This window comes from Globicephala melas, chromosome 3, assembly GCF_963455315.2.
Source record: "Globicephala melas chromosome 3, mGloMel1.2, whole genome shotgun sequence".
NCBI classification, from domain to species: domain Eukaryota; kingdom Metazoa; phylum Chordata; class Mammalia; order Artiodactyla; family Delphinidae; genus Globicephala; species Globicephala melas.
In genome coordinates this window covers 95,376,209-95,397,145 of record NC_083316.1, presented here as the reverse complement: position 1 = coordinate 95,397,145, position 20,937 = coordinate 95,376,209, and positions in this window count along the sequence as shown.

The window sequence follows — 20,937 nt, the reverse complement described above, 5'->3', positions numbered from 1 at the left end:
CGCCATCCCATGTTTTAAAATCAGCATGAATGCCTATAATATTCTAGTATCAACTTATTCAAATATCTCAAATGTTCGTATGAATACGGTAGCTATTGCCTTCTAGAATACTAGATATACGCAACACATGAGTTTAATTAGCATTTGAAATTTGGGGCAAAGCCAAAGTACGGTCTGAGAGCAAGGGAGAAATCGAATTCTAATAGATCTTCTGAGATATATTTCTGAGAAGGACCCTGTGGTCTAATATCTCAACAAAAATTGTGATACAGAACCTGCCTTCCCAGCCCAGATTCTGAACCAGTGGGTATGGGGAGCTGTCTCTGCTGGGAACAGAAGAGGCCGGCTGCTCAGGGGAGCTGACGGGCCCCAGGAGTAAGAAGAAAGCAAGGAGAGACTCACCAAACAGGTAATTTCACACCCTCCTCTTTCCCCCGGGGGGAGGGAAGAGTGCGGGCCGAGACACCAAAAATAGTCCAAAGCCATCCTCGTAGAAGGGAACAGTGGGTCTAAACTTCCTCACTTACAGATAAGATGTAATTAATAAATGCAAAAGTGCCTTTCAGTGAGGTGGTCAGTGCTAAAAGGACACTTCATAAGCCAGAGAAAGCTGCGTTAGCCCACGTCACAGGCCCAGCCTCACACAGAAGTGATCTCGCCCCAGTGCTGCTGCTTCCTATGATCTTCCGCATGTCCCATGTTATACCGGGCTTTACGTCCAGGACCCAGTTAAGGCACACAACCACCCCCTAAAACATCAGTGTTAGCATGCTCATTCTACACAGGAAGTAACTGACTTGCGGAAAAGTTAACACGCCCATAGGCACTAAGCGGTGGGTCCTCCTCTCCTGTCTGTGAGACGCACCAGCCACTCTGCCTCAACTGCAGCCTCAGCACCACTGTTGTAGGAAAGGAGAAAGGAAGCAGAGGCACAAAGGCGAGCTCGGTGTACAATGGGTGGAGAGCGTGTTTGTGGGGATGGTTAAATCAGGCGCCTCCACCAGGCCTGCAGGAGCACCAGCTCAGGGGAAAACTGATGATTCTTATCAAGGACCGTTTCCTTGTAGCGAGACTGGCACTGGCAGCAAGGAAGGATCAGGCTGCCTGCCTGAGGGCCCCCAATCCAAACTGTTGGGTGCGGGGACACCCTGGCCTCACCAGAGTTGGATAAACTTCTATACTGCTTCAAGGGGACCATCCTAGAGTATGGTACGTGTACCCCTGTGGAATCCAGACATATCAACTCGTCTGCCGAGGAAAGAGTTAGTAGGTCAGGTTATAAGAGGGCAGTGACGGGCCTATCATAACAGGAACTCGGGGCCAGAACACAGGAGAGGCAGTGTGATGTCATGGTTACAAGCCAACGCTGCCTGTGCTCAGGGCCCTCTGCTGCATCACCTACAGCTGCACCAACACGGGCAAGATGCTGAAACTCTGTGCCCCTCAGGTTCCTCACTGGCAAAATGAGACAAACAGAATTATCTCATAGGTTTACTGGAAAGTTTAAATGGGCATCTATATGCAAAGCATTTAAAACACCTGGCACATACAAAATGTTATGTAAGCTTTAGCTTTTATTAATATGTATCACAAAGAATAGATAAATAAAAGGTAAGGCAGATTTGGAAGCCTGGAAATATACATACTTTAGTTGCTTTGATTTGTTTTCCTAATTGATCAAATGAGAAAGTAAAAAGTGATATCCCAAAGTAGTATTAGTTGAACTATATGAAATTGCTGGCATTCAGGCAATCTTTTTTTTGGCCTATGCAACAGCAATTTCAATGTGGACTGAGCTATAATGAAGAGGAGAACAAAAAAGTTTGTTTTCCTTGTTGTTGAACTGTCCAGACCTGCCTTGAACGTAAGGCCAAGAACTGCATGTGGATTCGTGGACCCTGGGCTCATATTCCTTACCCTCAGGTGGTGCGCACACACTCACTGGCTAACATACGTGCAACTGGCCACGGCTGCGTCGGGAGATGCTTCCCTCTCACCTGAGCTTTTAGGTGGGCAGGGGAGATCGAGAATGCTCAAACATATCAATGGTGTTACCCAGACTATCTGATGGGGCCTCAAACTATTTAAATGTATACAATCTTTAAACTGAAAGGAACGTGAGATGGCGTCCTTCGATCACAAATCCTAACCCATCACTGGGAATTGCCACCACAGTGCTCCTAAAAGGTAAATACCTAGACTGTTTCAAAGTGAACAGTTATTTTTAAAATATCCATTCATAATGGTATAAAATAAAAACTAAGTCTTCCTCACCAGCCTTCAATAACTGATCCCATCCTAAAATAAAGTCTTAAGAGTTTCTTAGATATTTAACCAGAAAAAAGTTTTTACCTATATTTATGTTTATGCTTTTGAAAATTTACACAAATGGGATCTTACCATGCATGCTGCTCATTTACCTTTTTTTAACTTCAAGAGGGACTTAGACATCTTCCCACTGTGGATACACAGGGGACCATCCTGAAGGGCAGGAGGAATATCCCTGAAGAGTCAGAGAGACCAGCGTGTCTGTTGGGGAAACAGTTGGTCGCATTATGAGAGCAGTGACAGTGCTATCATAAAATTAGCTAGAAGCTTCAGACGATAGAAAAAAAGAGAATTTGGTCATAATTTATAATTTGAGAGTCAGCAAGACAAAGAAACATACAAAATACAAAAATACACGGGACCCAATCAAACTTAATTTCAGATAAGCAACAAATAATTTTTTTTTAGTGTAAATTTGTCCCATGCAATATCTGGGGCATAATTATACTTAAAAAGTATTCATCGTTCATCTTGAATTCAAATTTAACTGATGCCCTATATTTATTTGGTAACCCTACTCCTAGGTTTCTTCTTCCAGCTAAAAATGTCCAGTTCCTGTGGCCATTTTCATGTGATTTTATTCCCAGACCCTCTAGCGTTGAAACATCCTTAAACCATAACAGGGAACTCCAGAGAGGCACAGAGCTGGTCCCTCCTGCCATTACCCCATTCAGGACTGTGTCAACCATTTCCATCCATCCCATAAAGATTGTGCCCCAATCACAGACCTATGAGTAAAAGAACAGACATTTGGATCATCCCATACCAGAGAGAGATAGGACCATTCCCAGAGTACAGGAGAATGAACATCTGTACTGTCTAAAAAATGTATCATCAGAAAACAGCTGAACCGGGAATGCTGCTTTGCAACCTCACTTTCTTGGGCCACAATTCTCTCCAATCTAAAAGGAAGCCATTAGACTAGAATTCTTTTTTTTTTTTTTTTTTTGGGCGGTACGCGGGCCTCTCACTGTTGTGGCCTCTCCCGTTGCGGGGCACAGGCTCAGGACGCGCAGGCTCAGCGGCCATGGCTCACGGGCCCAGCCACTCCGCGGCATGTGGGATCTTCCCGGACCGGGGCACGAACCCGTGTCCCCTGCATCGGCAGGCGGACTCTCAACCACTGCACCACCAGGGAAGCCAAGACTAGAATTCTTTAATTCAAATAATCTACATGCTCTAGTAACACAAAATACAACGGCTACTTGCACTTTGTTTAATGCAAACACTAGACTTTCATTATTCAACCCACAATTGAAGTTTCTTTTATATATACATTTTTTTTTATGACTTGGTCAAACTGTTGGTTTATCTTTGAAGCTTTTAGAGTAGCCAAAGCGGGCAAGTTTCCACAAACAGATCATATTGCTGCTCAATGAATTATTCATCAACTACATCACCTGAGCTGGGGCGCAGGCAATGCAACCATTTCTTTTGACATTTTAACTATCAGTTTGGATTGGCCATGTTGCTCATCAACTGAGTTCAACCGGTTGTTAAAGAGAGTAAACAAAAACAGTTCACAGGATGTAGATCTGGCTCCAGTGTTAACCCATGAAAAGCAGTGATTGAGAGAGAGAAAAAAGAATTGGAAAAAGGATAGATACACGTATACGTATAACTGAATCACTCTGCTGTACACCTGAAACTATCACCACGCTGTTAATCAACTACACTCCAATACACAATAAAAAGTTAAAAAAAAAAAGACGGAAGAACATGGAGTGAAAGGGAAGCAGAAACGGTACAGGAAAATGGGAAGAAATGGCTACGAGAGGCAGGGCAGGGGAGAGGACTAGTCACTTCCCTGATTCCTCCTTCTCTTTCTCTAACCCAGGTCGTTTCAGTTAGGCAATTATTTGAATAGCCCTGATAAAACAGAATCATAGTACGTTTATCACTCTGCAGCTTCCTTTTTCATGCCACAGTATCTCCTGAAGGTTTTTTTCCTGTTAGCTTTTCCAGAGCCACTTCCCTGTCTTCACTATTGCATCCAGTATCATTGTAAAAATATACCACAATTTATTTAGACCCCTATTAAGTTACTTACCTTTATGGCTATTATAAACAGTGCTGCCGTAAATATCCTTGTCTTTCTTTCTCATGCGTATCCAAGAGGCTTTCTTAAGTGTACCTTCTGAAAACTAGAATTTCCAGGTCAAAGAAAATGAACAACTTTAATTTAAATAGGTACTGCCGATTTGGAAAAGGTCTGGAGGGTAATAATTTGTCTTCTGGGAGGGGATTGGTGTGACAGCCAAACGGAATTTTAGCCTTATCTGTGATGCTTTATTTTTTAAACAAAGTGAATGAATTCACTTATTAATTATGTAATGAAACAACAAATTTTAAAAAGAGATTTTTAGATACAGAACACATCAATGTCTTAAATAACCCTGAGAATCAAAGAGATTCAATCAACCTACTTATCCTATCAGGGCCCCGTTTAGGGAGAGAAATAGGCATCCTACTGAAAGTAGGCCAAGCTACACACACAGACACACACAGACACACACACACAGACACACACAGACACACAGACACACACAGACACACACACACACACAGACACACAGACACACACACACACACACACACACGTCAAAGAGGCCCCCTTGAAGAGGCCAAACACTTGGCTGTTGCATCTAAATCTGGTATAAGTTGCGCTCTACGGGGCCGGGGTCTCTGAAGGAGCCACAAATGAGTATTTCCCCACCCATGGTCTGACTAATTTAAACACAGAATTAATGGAGAGGCCAAAATATCTTTATCAAGCTGATTTTTGTAGGTTTGAGGATGCAGATTCTATCCGTGGGTAGGGGGTCCTATAGATACTGAACCTCAGAACTGGGCAGAGCTACCCACCTGTTGGGGATCCAGAGCCTGGAGCAGGCCTGCCCCATGTTGCTGTGCCAGTCAGTGAGGGTCCCAGCAGTGTTCAGAGGGCACATTGAAATTAGGAATAATTCACGAAGAATCCGTCAGAAGTGTAGGCAGGGAAAGTACTCTGAGGCGAAGAACAGCACTGTCTGAAGTCGTGCCCCAGGAAAAAGGCTCTGAGAGAGATTAGCATGCAGGAGGTTTACTGGGCGTTCACTGAAGAGCTACCCCTGTAGCAAAGAAGTGGAATTGGGCCCAGGGAGGTACTGAACTGCGAAGAAGCGGCATCCAAAGCCTCATCTAACCCAGAGCCTGGGAGGAACCTGCCCAGATGACCTGCCTGATGCAAGGAAGTCTGGCATTTACACTGACCACACGTTGGGTGCAGGCTGCCCCTGGGAGTGGAGTGTGACCCGTGGCTCTCTTTGGTGGAAGCCGACTCCTGGAGAGGCTTCATCTGAGAGGCGCAAGTCACCCAGTCACTGCCATTCTCAGAAGCTGGGAGAACGGTCTCCTCGTCCTAAAGGGGGGTCTGGGCAGAGCCCCATAGCACTCACTGAACCACCTGGGTCCACCTTCTTCACTTATAAAATCTGAGAACACCTTCTCCAGGATTCTGGCTGGCCTGTTTTCCTGGTTAAACTTACAAGGTTAGTGACATGAATTACAGCCCCTGTTGCTGCAGCTGCTTTCAAGGTAACTGAGACACATCATCTCTCCACTCTGCTACTCGTTTTAGATTCCTCTCCCCCTTGGCCAGCACCTCTGTTGGTCTAAGTGGCTTACCTGGTGGGGTCACCCTGACCTTCATCAGTAAGATGATCTCAGCTCCTGGTCACTATGCCCTTCTCAGGCTATGGCTACTCCTTTGTCCATTTATTGTTAAAAGTGGCTAAGGGGATTCCAAGAGACACCCCAGGCTGTAACAGCAGCCCTACATCTTCTAATCATTGGAGTCAATTACTCCTACTAGGACAGAGACTAGTTCCCGGGTTTGGTAGACTTTGGCACAAGGGTCAGTCAGCAGATAGAGCTTAAAACTTAATGAGGCCCCTACTGAGTTTCCTGATAGAAATGTCCTCCCTCTGGAAACTGAACCTCAGAAGTCTAGAAATACAGTAACAGGAGGTACAAATTCCCTAAATGGGTCACCGAGGGTCATATAAGCAGAGCCGCACCTACTTCTACTCCTAGGTTCCCAGATTCATGCTTGCTACCTACTGGGAACACAGCCCCATATAATGGCTGTTGATGTAGGGTATATACTGTGTCCTAGAGGATGGTGCCAGTCCTCAGAGCTTATCATCTCTAAGCTGGATCTTTGGTGGCTGTTAAGAAGATGTTTCATCACAGCCAACCATTTCTGGATGATGCAGTATGTAATAAGGCCAGCGGACTCCATGGTCACGTGCTCACTGCCACACATCCTGGTCTATAACTGGGCTCCTCAGTTCAACGAGATCCTGAGGCAGGGAATCAAGCACTCGGTAAGTCCTTTGACTGTCATGCTGGCAGACGCTTTCAGGCAATCTTGTATCTGGTGTGCATTCAAGACGAATGGCTGCTCATTCCAAGATGGGAGGGGGCTGATGTAATCACCTGCCTCCAAGTGGCTGGTTGGTCCCCATAGCGGATGGTGCCAAATCAGCAGCTCAGTATTCCTCTCTGCTCCTAGATAGCTGGGCTTTCAGCAGTGGCAAACCAGCCTTGGTGAGAGGGAGCCCGTGCTGTTGGGTCCATGCATAGCTTCCATCCTGGACACCGTGTCATGAAGCCCATTTTGCCAGTTACCGGAGTATCCAAGGACTGACTCCAACTGGCTAAGTCATTTCATCAAGTTGGTTGTTTAGTGCCCTTCCATGGTAAATAAATGCTCTCTGTTGAGCACTAATATTTGATACAAAGTTTGTCACACATCATGCTTGAGCCCATAGATGCTTCCACATGCCTCTTCCCCAGACCTCCTGGTCCCTAATCCTCCAATATTTCTCTTTCCAGGCCTTGATCAATCAGATAAACCATTGATTACTGACCACAAGCCCATATATATATATATATATATATATATATATATATTTTTTTTTTTTTTTTTTTTGCTCCTCCTGGAGCCCAGAGCAGGGTGGAGAAGGGTAGAGAGTGGATTCACAGGCAAACAGAAGGTATTCAGGGCACCCCCAAACCATGCCCACCACAGAGGCAGAGACCTGGGGGAACAGCAGAACTTGTTTTCAGTAGGTAACTCATTCCCAATTATTCTTCCCAAGTTAACCAATCAGTAAATCATCTCCACCTCCCCAGAGGAGACTGAGTAAAGAGGCAGACAGAGGTCGTAAATGTGCTTAGGGAAAATCCCTCCCAATGGAAACCCAGAGTGGGACTGAACATTTCTGCTTTGATAAGCAGGATGAGCTGGATTCTCAGGTCCAGAAGAACTAAGTGCAGCCTGAAAGGGGGAGGTCCCATTAACAACTAGAATGTTCCACCTCCACTGTTATCCAACAAAACTTTCTGTTAAGTTGAAAATGAATGTTCTAGAAGCCTGTGTTGTCCAGAAAGACAGCCACTAGCCACATGTGGTTACTGACTTGTGGCTCGTGTGACACAGAAACTAAATTATTTTATTTTGTTTTACTATAATTAATCTAAATTTAAATGGCCACACATGACTTGTAGCCATGAGACAGCACAGAGACTACGGAATCCAGAGGACTGGACCCTAGCGATACAGACCTTTAGTGGCTCAATCACACAAGGTCCTATGGAACCAATGAAGCCACTGGATGCTTTACCTAAATCCCTTGAACTTGACAGAGCAGTGCTCTTGGCCTGGGATATGGAATAAACTTTGAAGTCTTATAAGCCCCGGTCATACTAACCAGCTGCGTGATTTCAAGCAAGCTGCTTTATTCTTTTTTTTTTTTTTTTGCGGTAGGCAGGCCTCTCACTGTTGTGGCCTCTCCCGTTGAGGAGCACGGGCTCCGGACAGGCAGGCTCAGCGGCCATGGCTCACGGGCCCAGCTGCTCCACGGCATGTGGGATCCTCCCGGACCAGGGCACGAACCTGTGTCCCCTGCATCGGCAGGTGGACTCTCAGCTGCTGCGCCACCAGGGAAGCCCTGCTTTATTCTTTGAGACTCAATCTCCTCCCTTATGAAATGAGAATAATACTTACTTTTCATAAGGCTGTTGTGAGTATGAAATGAGAGGACATCTGTAAGGTATCTGGTTCACAGGGGTCGGTCGTTTCATTCTTCTGATACCAGCTTCAACTCTCTCCTACGCCTCCTGCTTTTCTTTAGTGAATCCCCAGCATGTCAGCCCCATTCCTCAGTCTGAGCTTGCTGTCCCACTGTGGAAGGGTGAAATAAACAAGGCTCGCTCTGCTTTGGAGACTCACATTGGCCTCAGAGAACTGGGGCATGGATTACTTAAGAGTATAAAATGGAGGGCAATTTAGTTCCTTTTAGGGGAGAGGGAATTCACTCTATTATCTCGTAACACGGCATTTCCTTCCAACACCATCCCAACTACACTAACAAAATTACCTAATAGAAATCAGCAGCCTCACTGAATCAGTGGAAGTGAGATTCTCACCTATTTTTGCTGCCAGCTCTTAGGAGTAAAATTCACAGATGAGAGGCTGCAATTCTGAGTCCAGGGCCCTTGTCTGGGAAATTACATAATTCCCGCGGGGCAAACAGCCAGAAACCGAATTTGGCAACTCACCAGGGCTTGCTGGAATCTGATCCCACCTCTGTTTGTTTTTGGTTGTTTGGTGCATTGCTTTTGTTTTGGTTTGGGATGTTCTGAGTGATGTCTTGAGCCTGTGTATTCTCAGGCCTGCCTTTTCGCCAGCTGTTGGGGGAGGAGAGAGAGCTCCCTTTGTTTGTGGAGTTCAGTGATGATCTTGTTATTTCTGTGGCAGGAGGTGCCTGGAAGTTCAGGGGTTCAAATTTTAATCTTGCTCTCCTCTAGGTCTTGCTGATGAATTTATGTTTTAATTCTTCATCCGTGTCTCAGCATCAGAAATCATATAAATAAATGAATACATAAATAAAATCCATGAAGCTGGTCTGGGGATTTGAAGTTGAGAAGTCTTGCTGAGTTTCAGGGACGAGTTTGAGCATCAGAGCCTCCTTCTCCTGTTATTAATACCTATGCAAAACCCTGTAATGAAGGAACAAAGCAGGTCAGTCCCAGCTGTACCAAAACAGAAGAGTGAAGGAATTATCAGAGAAATTAAAAAGTCTGCCGTGGCCATCGAAAAGCACACTTGTATAGATTTTCTTCCAGTAATAATCCTGCAAGTCAAACTCATGGCAGTGGATTGACTTTTCACCCTTGTCAAAGCAGCAGCAATGTCAGCATTCCTAACAAGGTTTTATGGAAAAGGGCGGTGAGTGTTCGTGTAATTAAGAACGTGGAAATGTAGAGAAACTTCCACCCCAGTCTGATGTTATTCTTATATCATTTTCTGCTCTTTCTCAGGGTTTTGTCTTCCTGTGTAAAATAATAAAATAACTTTAGTTTCCTCTGAACTCCAAAAAGTCACTCTGTACTCTCTCAGGAAAAAAAAAATCTATGTTTGGATAGAATAAGCCAACATTTCTTCAGATTACCCACATTTAAATCGTCCTACCAGTTTGCAAACATTTGGAAAGACGAAGAAAAAGGGTTTGGTAATATGCCATCTTAAAATGAGCTAAAGTTAAATCTCCGGAGATAGAGAAAAAGTGGGATTAATTACAGTCCTAATGTCTAAAAGACAAATGGAATGAATGAAGGCCTAGAGCAAGCAAAAGGAAGGAAGAAATGACAACTTAACTAGATTATGGGTTTTCCTCTTCAGAGGTTTTCCTCCAAGAAAAGTCCCACGTTAGAAAACATTTTTCTCACAGTACTCTTAGCAAACCAACGCAGAGGATCCGAGTCAGTCTTCTGAGCCAAGAGGTAGCAAGCCCTGTCTTCTCTGGTTCTGAAAGTGCAGGTGAAGCTGGGAGCCTTGTGCCTGACACACTGCACCTGACAATACTTGTAAATTCCCTTCTCACTCATCTCCTTTCCCACCTCCGTTCAGAGGGCCACCTGGGAAGGAAACCAGCCTCTAAACAGATACCCAGAAAAAGTGAACAAAAGTGCTTCAACAAAAGCATCTTCTCTGCTAAGGGCATGAGAACCAGTGCCCTGTTGCACATCTGCCTAACAGGCAGGGTGGTCTAAGTTTCATCCCCCTAAAGAAAAGAAGATGCCTGCACCGCACCTTTCCCCCACCTCCCCAGCCCCACCCAGGTCCCTGCTGGCCCTATGCAATCAGGCAGCTTATGCAACACATAACACTAGTGTCATTATTCGTAACACCTCTACAAGATCCTTTTTCCTCCAATGTCACTTCAGAGGGGAAAAAAATGCTCAAAGTGGAGAGAACTAGGGCAGGTGGCTAGGAGCAGTGCCTGCTGAGCAGAATAGCCCGTCTCACCTGTGTTTTTGTCCTTCGGGACCAACAAACGTACACACATACAGCCTCTCCCCTGCGTCAAGGATCAGAGGTGACGGGCTTGTCCTCTGAGAGCATGGCTCTGCCCCGCATCCCACATGCACAGCTGCCTATCTCTAGAGGCCTGGGCAGTGCTCTACACAGGGCCCTAGAGATGTGGTATGATGGAACAATCCCGGGCCAAGTCAGATGTGGATCCGAATCCCAGTTCCTCCCAGATGTGCAACCTTGAGCAAATTACTTAACCTCTTTGAGCCTTCATTTCCTCATGAGCGGATAATAATACCTAGTTCACAGAGCTGATATGATGTGCATGAGGGAGTGAAAAAAAATACCAGGCCTTGGTCAGAATGGGCATATCCACCCTATTCCCAGCAGTCCAGCTCAGGAGGGTGAAGACAAGTGTTCCTACCTCCATCCCTCAAGTGCTGAGGAGACGTGAGGCCCTGGGTTTATGTTTATACACTTTCTACCTCGGTGTATAATACAGGACATGAAGACACTGAATTCATCTCTAGCTTCCCCTTATGACAGCTAACTCATCCATGGTAGGTGGTAAAGGGAGAATGGTCAAAGAAAGAGAATAAAAGAAGAAAACATGCAAGATGTCTTTTAGGATAGGTGTCTCTCCTTTACCTTGAGTTGGAAACTGGAAGATACCTGGATGGTAGTTAGAGACTGGGTGGTCCTGGAGAACCGCCAGTGACCCACCCATTCAGTGCCTGGTAGATATTCTAAGCAAGCAGAAGTTTTTACATTTTTGAAAAGGGCGTTGGCTTTCAATTAAAATTCAGTTTAGTTCAACAACATTCTCTCCCTTCTTTTGTATTGGCCTTGGGGGGAGTCGAAGGTTGCCTTTGGTGCCTTTAGTTGGAGATTCACAGAAGCGGGGGCTTTTGTTTCCCTAACTCCAGGCATTATAGGTGCTTGTGCTTGGGCATGGATGAGCCAAGACAGCTGCACTGGACTCACCTAACCTTAAGATACAAGGCTCTGCACATTCCCTAATGACCCTTGACTCTAGCTAACCAGCATCACATAAAATGAAGCCAAACAGTTTTTTGCTGGCAGGTTGAAAAAACAGAGTGGTATTAGCTCTAAAATATGCTTCCTTCACTATTAGAGTTCTTTCCTTTGCTTTTATCTCTGGTGAAATGGCTGTGCTGTCACTGTAAAGCTGTAGGAGAGTGGGAAACACAAAACAAATTTCTGGTAAAACGACTACTGTGCAGGCTTCCCCCACCCATCCCCCCGAGAGCTGTGATAGAAAAAATGAAATAACTTTTACAATTTCCTCAAATTCTAACTCTGAGAAGGTTCACTTGATCCATTCAAAACTGGACCCCAACCTGCACACCCCACCTTCCAACTCTGTACCGGACTATGTCAGCTGACAGCGTTCCAATCATCACACTCGAATGGCGTGACTTTGTAGGGAGCCCGGTGGCATGATTTTACTCTGCACTGTCTGCCCTTTCTTCAATGCGGATTGAATGAAAGAACAGTTGACAGAAAAGAGTCCCCCTCCTTTGTGTTACCTCCAAGGTCCTCTCTACTTCCCATCAAGGGTTGCAGAGAGGCTACAGCACATGACTGAAGAAACCAGATCGGGCACCAGAGTCCCTGGCAGTTTTCCCATCTGGAGATGTAGAAGGAACACACATCTTTACCATTCTGCATTTTTGCGCGGGAGTTCTCTGCATCCTCCCTGAGCAGATCGGGCCACTGTACGAGTGAACGCTGATGAGAATACCAAAGCCCGAAGCTGCGCTTTTTGCTGAAAGAGAATCCAGCTCACCGACTTCGCAGGGTTGGGAGGCCCAAGTCTCAGGAGCCAGAAGAGCTTGTTCGATTTAGCGGCAGCACGAATCTGATCCTTTAAACTGTTTCCTAGCAGAATGTAACCAGTTCTTTTGAAAGTCGGTCTGACTGTCATTTGCTACTAATTGTAGTTTTTTAAACAGCTGATAGGAAAGCATAAATTCAAGTGGCTGCTCTTAGGACGTCCCCGGATTAAGGTGAGCTTGCGTATTCTCACTACCTGAGCTTCTGGAAATTGCATCATTTCCATGTCTATCATATATATATCACCCTAGTCATCAAATTAAGGTAAGCCCGCAGATGATGGGAAAGCTAAGAAGTATCTGGATAGTGTTTACATTTCATCAAAGAACAACGTCCTAGTGACTAATTGTGCAGTTTGCTTCTATGACACACGCCTTTTGCTGGCTGTCCATCTTCTAAGTTTTTACTGCTCCTTGGACCACTTACTCCTTAGGGCAATATTCACAAAGTGTGGTCTGTGGAGCACCTTGGGTTCTTGCAAAAATGCAGCTCCCTAAGTCTTATTCTATGGAATCAGAACTTGGGTGTGCGGTAGGGGACAGGTCTCAGAAATCCGCATTTAAAATAAGATCCCGGAAGGGTGCTGATGCACACTCACGTTTGAAAACCACTCCCTTGTAAAGAGATGAGGCTGGTTCACCAAGGGGAGTTTTCAAGTCAAAAAATTGAGTGCCGATTGTAATGAAATCAAAACCAAGAGGAGAGTGTGGCGTGGAGGCGCTAGGACAAGCCCCTGTAGCTCCCTCCAACCTCCACTACTGCTCCAACTATTGTCACCACCACCCTGAGCACAAAAGTCCCAGCCTGACCAGGCTGAGTCAAGATCACAAACCAGCTGTCAGGGTTCTCCATCACTGACTTGGCTATGATCTCCTCCTCTCTCTCAAGCACACTCCACTCCAGTCAGGTTAGTGGCCTCTCCTGTCCTCACATAAGCCATGTTCATGCCAGTCCCCATGTCTTTGCTCACTGGGTCTCCCCTTCCCATATAGAAAGTCTCACTCTGCCCCCTGATAATCCCAATCCTACACATCTTTCCTACTTAAGTCCTAACTCCATACGAACTTTTTCTGTCCATTTCAGAATACCTTCATCTCTCCATTCTCTGAAACTTTACTTGCCTTAGAATCATCTCAGTTTTTTGTTTTTTTTATCTTTTTGATTAGCCTTTAATTGTGATATTTGTAAAAGACTCACCTTGCCAGCTAGATTTTGAAATTCTCTAGGCAAGGAGACTATTATTCTTTACGATATTTCCCTCGATTTTTAACACTGAGCACAAAGCATATGGTTCAAATCTAATAAATTCTTGTTAAAGTACTGATTGATGGAACACCTCCCTGGCTGCCTAGAGGATTATGTGGTCATTTTAGCCCCTCTGCGCCCCCGAATCACGTCTGGCCCCAGTCAGAACTAACTGAGTCAGTGGTGTTACAAAGGACACTGAGAATTGGCACAAGAAATATGTACAAAGAAGAGAGCACTCAACTAGTCATTATTTATTAGGCACCAACTGTAGGCCAGGCACTGGACTGGGTACTGAAAACACAGTGATTAGTAAAACATTCTCCTTGTGGAGTTCTGGCCCTCTGGGTGGAGATAATTATTCAAGTGATGATAAAAATCAATATCAGGACTTTGGTAGTGCAGTGGTGCAGTGGTTAAGAATCCACCTGCCAATACAGGGGACACAGGTTCGAGCCCTGGTCCAGGAAGATCCCACATGCGGCGGAGCAACTAAGTCCGTGCGCCACAACTACTGAGCCTGTGCTCTAGAGCCTGTGAGCCACAACTACTGAGCCCACGTGCCACAATTACTGAAGCGCGTGCACCTAGAGCCTGTGCTCCTCAACAAGAGAAGCCACTGCAATGAGAAGCCCGTGCACCACAACGAAGAGTAGCCCCTGCTCGCCACAACTAGAGAAAGCCCACGTGCAGCAACGAAGACCCAACGCAGCCAAAAATAAATAAATTAATTAATTTTTAAAAATCAATATGAGATTACAACATGATACATATTAGAAGACAATGATATATGTGAACTCTGAAAGCAAGATACAGGAGGACCTGGCCTTCCCTGTGTGATTAGAAGGAAGGGAACCATCCTGGAAACAGAACTCTGAGCCTCTAGGTTAAGACTGTGCAAATCTCTCCCCCATATCCACCTCCCCGATAAATTCAAGTTGCATAACCTTCCCTTTGGGGGTTTCCAAGCAATTAAAGAGCGGCTTGAGTCCCCATGGCCAAATTGTGACTGCCAGGTGATTCATCTGCCAATATTGGCCAAATCCCTAGAATTCTCCTTGGACTTTCTGATAATAAAATGGGTATAATAGAGCCCTACTAAATGCACACTGTGAAGATTAAGGAATGAATGTAATGCATTTGAACTCCTGGAAACGTAAAGCAATCATGGCCCCAAACTAGCAGAGATTTATGCCCAAATTTCTTCACTAACCAATCCCAGAAAAAATGTGAAGGAATAAGGCACAAGGACTCTGTGTGTGTGTATGTGCGTGTGCTCATATGTGAGCACACGCATGTGTATACATTCAATGAACAAAACTCAGTTGCACAGTTCAGCTGCTCTCTTGTGACTTTCTGTGGGTTGCAACAAAAGGACATTTTAGGGGGTTCCAAAAGAATCCTCTTAGGGAAATTTGGCCTCCTATCAAACGACACCGGGTATTGTTTAATCCTGAATAGCTTTGTCAGCAACAGACAAATTTAACAAGATAGTTACCCTGAAAACTCAGTGTGTAGAAGAAGCAGTAACATATGGAGACAGAGATGTGTTTTTATTATCTTTCTTTCCTGTAGAGCTTGCATAACATGTGCTACATGTCCCTCTTGAGAGCGTGTGGAAAGGTAAGGAAGGGTTGGGGGGAGCCCCAGGGAGTCTGGCCGGCCACTTAATATAGCCCTATTCAGTCAGATGGTTGTATTATGCAAACTCACACACTGAAGACATTCTTTTCAACCTTTAAAACATGACATTCAAAACAGCACTGTAATAAGACCCAGAAGATTTAAATAGTTTATGCCTCTGATATAATTTAACAAAAAACAAAACATTTTCAGTGACTAAATCTAGGATCACCTTTGATTAAATCTGACTCGCTTCTCACAGCCATTTTAAGATTAATCAAACCATAAAAGTAAAAGATACCTGTTTTTACAAATATATGCTTTCCTGGTCCATCTGGATGTCTTTCTTTCCGTACTCAAATATTACACACCTACAAGACAATTTAATAAGAAAAAGATGTACTGACATTTTGCTTTCTACGTGTCAAGCAACTTCTAAAATCTTTGGGTATCTTGACTCATTTATTACGTGCAATAACCCTAGGAGGAAGGTATGAGCTTTACTTCCCTTCACAGATGAGGAAACTGAGGCACAGAGGGGTCAAGTAATTTACCCTACGTCACAGAGCTGATAAGTAATAAAGTCATAATTTGAATACAGGCATGTGGATGCCAGTGTTCACATTCTCACCTTCTCTGCCATATTTTCTCTCTAAGGCTTAGGAACAGAGATGGCTAGTTAGTAACTGTAATTGTCTTTGGAGTAGGTTGGAAAAATAGTGTTCCCCTAGACCTTCCACAGGTTAATTTTTAAAACTCTTGTTTAGCTAGATGGTTAATGATAAGGTAGTCACAAGTTAACTTAACAGCAAATTAAATGTCATAAATAAATCACAAATGGCTCATTCGTACAACCTAAGTCAGAATTTGCAATGAAAGCAAGGAGAAAATGTTTGAGAAAACTATCTTCAGAGGAAAAAGCAATAAGTTAAAATTGACTCCCTAAGGTAAAAAGGATCCTACTCTTTGCAATTTACCCAAGTGCTCAGAGGTGACTTACAATTCCCAGCCTACACTCAGATCTGAGTTTAAAAGTGCTTCTTTTAGCAGTTCTTGCAGGATAAATTATGACTTCAAAGCAGAAATGTCTCCATTCACAAAATGCGTCACTGACAAGAGCTCTAGGGTGCAAAGAAACTATAACCAGCAAAGAAATATGACAACAAGAAAAATGAATTTTTACCCTGGATTCTGCTCCCTCTTATCTCTTTCACACTAGATTATAGTGAGCCCCACTCTCCCTCTCATCACAGTGGGAGGAGCACAGGAAAGGGGGTTGACTCAATTAAAGCCCATAAGTCTGGTCCACACAGAACAATGCTGGAAAAAGAAGAGGTACCATGTACATCTTACAAGGCTTTCACAGTGAGAGCTAGCTGCTGGGCTGAGGCCCATTCGTGGTGGTTGACCAAGACTTGAGGACCAAGCTTGGGGCTGGAAGTCTGGGCCCAGTACAACATATAAACGCCCTAAAGAGGCTTCCCGTGAAGCGTCTCTGAGATAAGAGATTCCAGGTCAGCTGAGGATCCGCACAGGCCTGCAGCCATACTTTTTTTTATTTTTTTATTTTTGCGGTACGCGGGCCTCTCACTGTTGTGGCCTCTCCCGTCGCGGAGCACAGGCTCCGGACACGCAGGCTCAGCGGCCATGGCTCACGGGCCCAGCCGCTCCGCGGCATGTGGGATCTTCCCAGACCGGGGCACAAACCCGTGTCCCCTGCGTCGGCAGGCGGACTCCCAACTACTGCGCCACCAGGGAAGCCCTGCAGCCATTCTTGCTGTATAATGCTGGCCACCTCTACACCAAAGCAGGCAGGAAAAGCCAGTGTTGAAATTTTTAAACTGCACACACCGAAGTAGCTTCGGAAATGCCAGAGTCTTACGTGTGGGTCTCTAGGCTTTATCTGTTTCCAGCCTGGTGCTGCAGCTCTTTCTGAGAATTAGAGCATAGCTGGGACTCAGACCACTTGACTGAGGCCCTGACATCCAACCTGGGTCTTCCCATCTTCCTCCTTCATCCTCCTGGGAGCACGAACTTTCTCCTACCCCAAACTCCAAGAAAGAGAACTTGTTGAAACAGAGCTCCAATCCATGACCTCTTGGTTCAGAGAGAATCTGAGAGTGTTCCCAAGAAACTATGTCCTGCCTATTGGTGTCACTCCAAAAATCATAACTACCTTCAGGTCAGGCTTTGTGCCAAGCACTTAAGTTAATCCTCACCTCTAACCTGGGAAGGAGATATTTTTGTCCCCATTTTGTAGATGAGGAAACAAGGCACAAAGGGGTCATGGCTTACCCAGGCCTGCCCTAAAAGGTGGAAGGGCAGGGGATCAAATCTTAAGAGTTTGCTCTTAAGTGGTACATTTCTTCCAAGACATGCTGGATACATTCCCCCACCCTGCAGTGCTTACCCCCTCCCCTACCCCACTTCTCTCCTGCCAAGGTGCCTGTCTCGAAGAGAAGGTAACTGGGTGATGCAGTCCAAAGAAAATGCGATCTGATCCATGAGTTAGTTCTGCAAGGCAGCTGGTGCGACGGAAAAACCTCCACTTAGAACTAAGAAGACATTTCTCCAAAGAAGACATACAATTGGCCAAAAAGCACATGAAAAGATGCTCAACATCACTAATCATCAGAGTAATGCAAATCAAAACTACAATGAGGTATCACCTCATGCCTCAGAATGGCCATCACCAAAAAGTCTACAAACAATAAATGCTAGAAAGGGTGTGGAGAAAAGGGAACGCTCCTACACTGTCGGTGGGAATGTAAATTGGTGCAGCCACTATGGAGAACAGCATGGAGGTTCCTTAAAAAACTAAATATAGAGCTATAATATGAATTAGCAATCCTACTCCTGGGCATATATCCAGAGAAAACCATAATTCAAAAAGATACATGCACCCCAATGTTCACTGCAGCACTATTTACAATAGCCAAGACATGGAAACAACCTAAATGTCCATAAACAGATGAATGGATAAAGAAGATGTGGCACATATATACAATGGAATATTACTCAGCCATAAAAAATGAACGAGATAATGCCATTTGCAGCAACAGGGATGAACCTAGAGATTGTCGTACTGAGTGAACCAAGCCAGACAGAGAAAGACAAATATCAATGATATCACTCATATGTGGAATCTAATTTTAAAAAATGATACACATGAACTTATTTATAAAACAGAAACTGACTCACAGATTTCAAAAACAAACTTACGGTTACCAAAGGGGAAACATGGTTGGGGGGGTGATAAACCAGGAGCTTGGGATTAACATACACTGCTATATATAAAATGGGTAACCGACAAGGACCTACTGTACAGCACAAGGAACTCTACTCAGCATTCTATAATAACCTATGTGAGTAAAGAAGCTGAAAAAGAATATATGTATATGTATAACTGAATCACTTTGCTGTACACCTGAAACTAACACAGCATTGTAAATCAACCATACTCCAATAAAATGTTTTTTAAAAAAGGAAAAAAATAAAATGAGACCTGGAAAAAGAAAAGAAAAGGGAGGGAAGAGTTTCTTACCATGATTTGAGATTTCCCTCCCACCATCCTACCTCCCCCAACTTTCATGGTAAAACAAGAAACAAGACAGAGTCAACACTGCAACCCTTCCTGCTGTCTTGATTTCAGCCAGGAAAACATCGAAAACAGATCCAGCTCCCTGGGAACAGAATATTGACAAGAAGGGATGGCAACAGTTAGCTGGGAGCCCAGTGGGGGGAAAACTGGATGCATCAAGAGAAACAGAAATGAAAACAAAAGTGAGTTCTTTTATCACTACTAATATACACAGTGTCAAGATACAGATGGAGGAAAACATATGGGGAAAAATAAATAAGAAAAGCAAAGAAAGGGGATAATTTTTTGCAACTGTGTCTCCTTCTCCAGTGGAAAGAGAACCCATTGGCAGTTGGAGCTGACGGTCTGGTCTTGTCTATGCTACTAATTGGCTGTGTGACACTGGCCAATACAGTGCCAATTTCTGCCCTCAGTTCCCAATTTTGGTCCAGCCACAATCCAAACAAAAACATCCAATCAGTTAATCGATCCACTGGCACTTACCCATCGTAAATTGTTCCTACATTTTTATGTCCATAACATACAACGAAGCAAAAGGGAAAGAAGGAAACCGTTAGACTAAGTCACCTGCTTTCTTGTAGGAAGACTGTTTCATTTCAATACTCATGAAATAATTTAAAAGTCATCTTAACATATTCGCACACACACAAATGCTTTCCATGTGCTTTTTGAAAAATTTTGTTTGTACTGACATTCAAAAAATAAACTAGTAGGTGATATACTGTAAAATTAATATTACTGGTTTCAATTCTGCCATCATTAACTATAGTCAGGCAGGATACAAACAGAGCTGACTAAGCATGTGGGTTTGTAAAAAAAACAATGCAAATTTCACTTCCAGGAAGAACACAAATCATTTCCTGAAGATAAAACAATGACTCAGGGACTTATCTTACCCTTTTCTCTCTTTCTAGAAATTAGTAAATAATCTAGGCACAATCATCAAGTCTGAGGCTATGTCTTCAGAATACGCTCTTTCTTAGCTAATGAGACTATCATCCACATTTTTAAATGTTAAATACACATAGTATAAAGGGGACAAGCATCACTATGGGGTCTTGTATCAAAATGAGTCTTTCCAGGGCTTCCCTGGTGGTGCAGTGGTTGAGAGTCTGCCTGCCTATTCAGGGACACGGGTTCGTGCCCCGGTCTGGGAAGATCCCACGTGCCGTGGAGCGGCTGGGCCCATGAGCCATGGCTGCTGAGCCTGCGCGTCTGGAGCCTGTGCTCCGCAACGGGAGAGGCCACAACAGTGAGAGGCCCGCGTACCGAAAAAAAAAAAAAAAAAGAGTCTTTCCACAGTTAATGGGAACTCTCTGAACTCTGTGATTAATTTTTGATGGAAGCAGAAAACTTGAAAATGGGAGATAATGTCCATACTCTCCACCCTCCCCTACAAGATGTGATGTGGAGAAACACAAGGAATCGCTAATAACTTCTGCAGTGACATGCTCTTTATTTAATGCACTCAGCTACTTAATTAGTATGCCAATAACAATCCTTAAAAAACTGGGTGCAAAGTCAGCAGGGGGTCTTAGTCTTGATGTTATTTTCCCCACCACAAACACACTCGTAGGCGCGTCCTCATTAGTATGTATGAAAAGAGTGGAACAAGCATCAGGAGATTTATACTATACCATATCCAACCTCATTAATAGGAAAGCGAGCTGATTTCTAGAGGAGGAAGTACATGTTCACAGGTTCCTACATACCTCTGTTTGATTAATAATATAAATCCATCATAAGGAGACTCTAAAAGTGCCCTCTGCATTGTCTCTACCTATTGAACTATTAACTGAACTTTTCAGTAACTTACAGACGTTCAGCTGCCATGATCCTCAGGTAGAGTTTGCGATTTAATTATACCATTAGCATCCCTACCCCACACCCAACTCAGTCATCCAGGGAATAGTAAATGAGT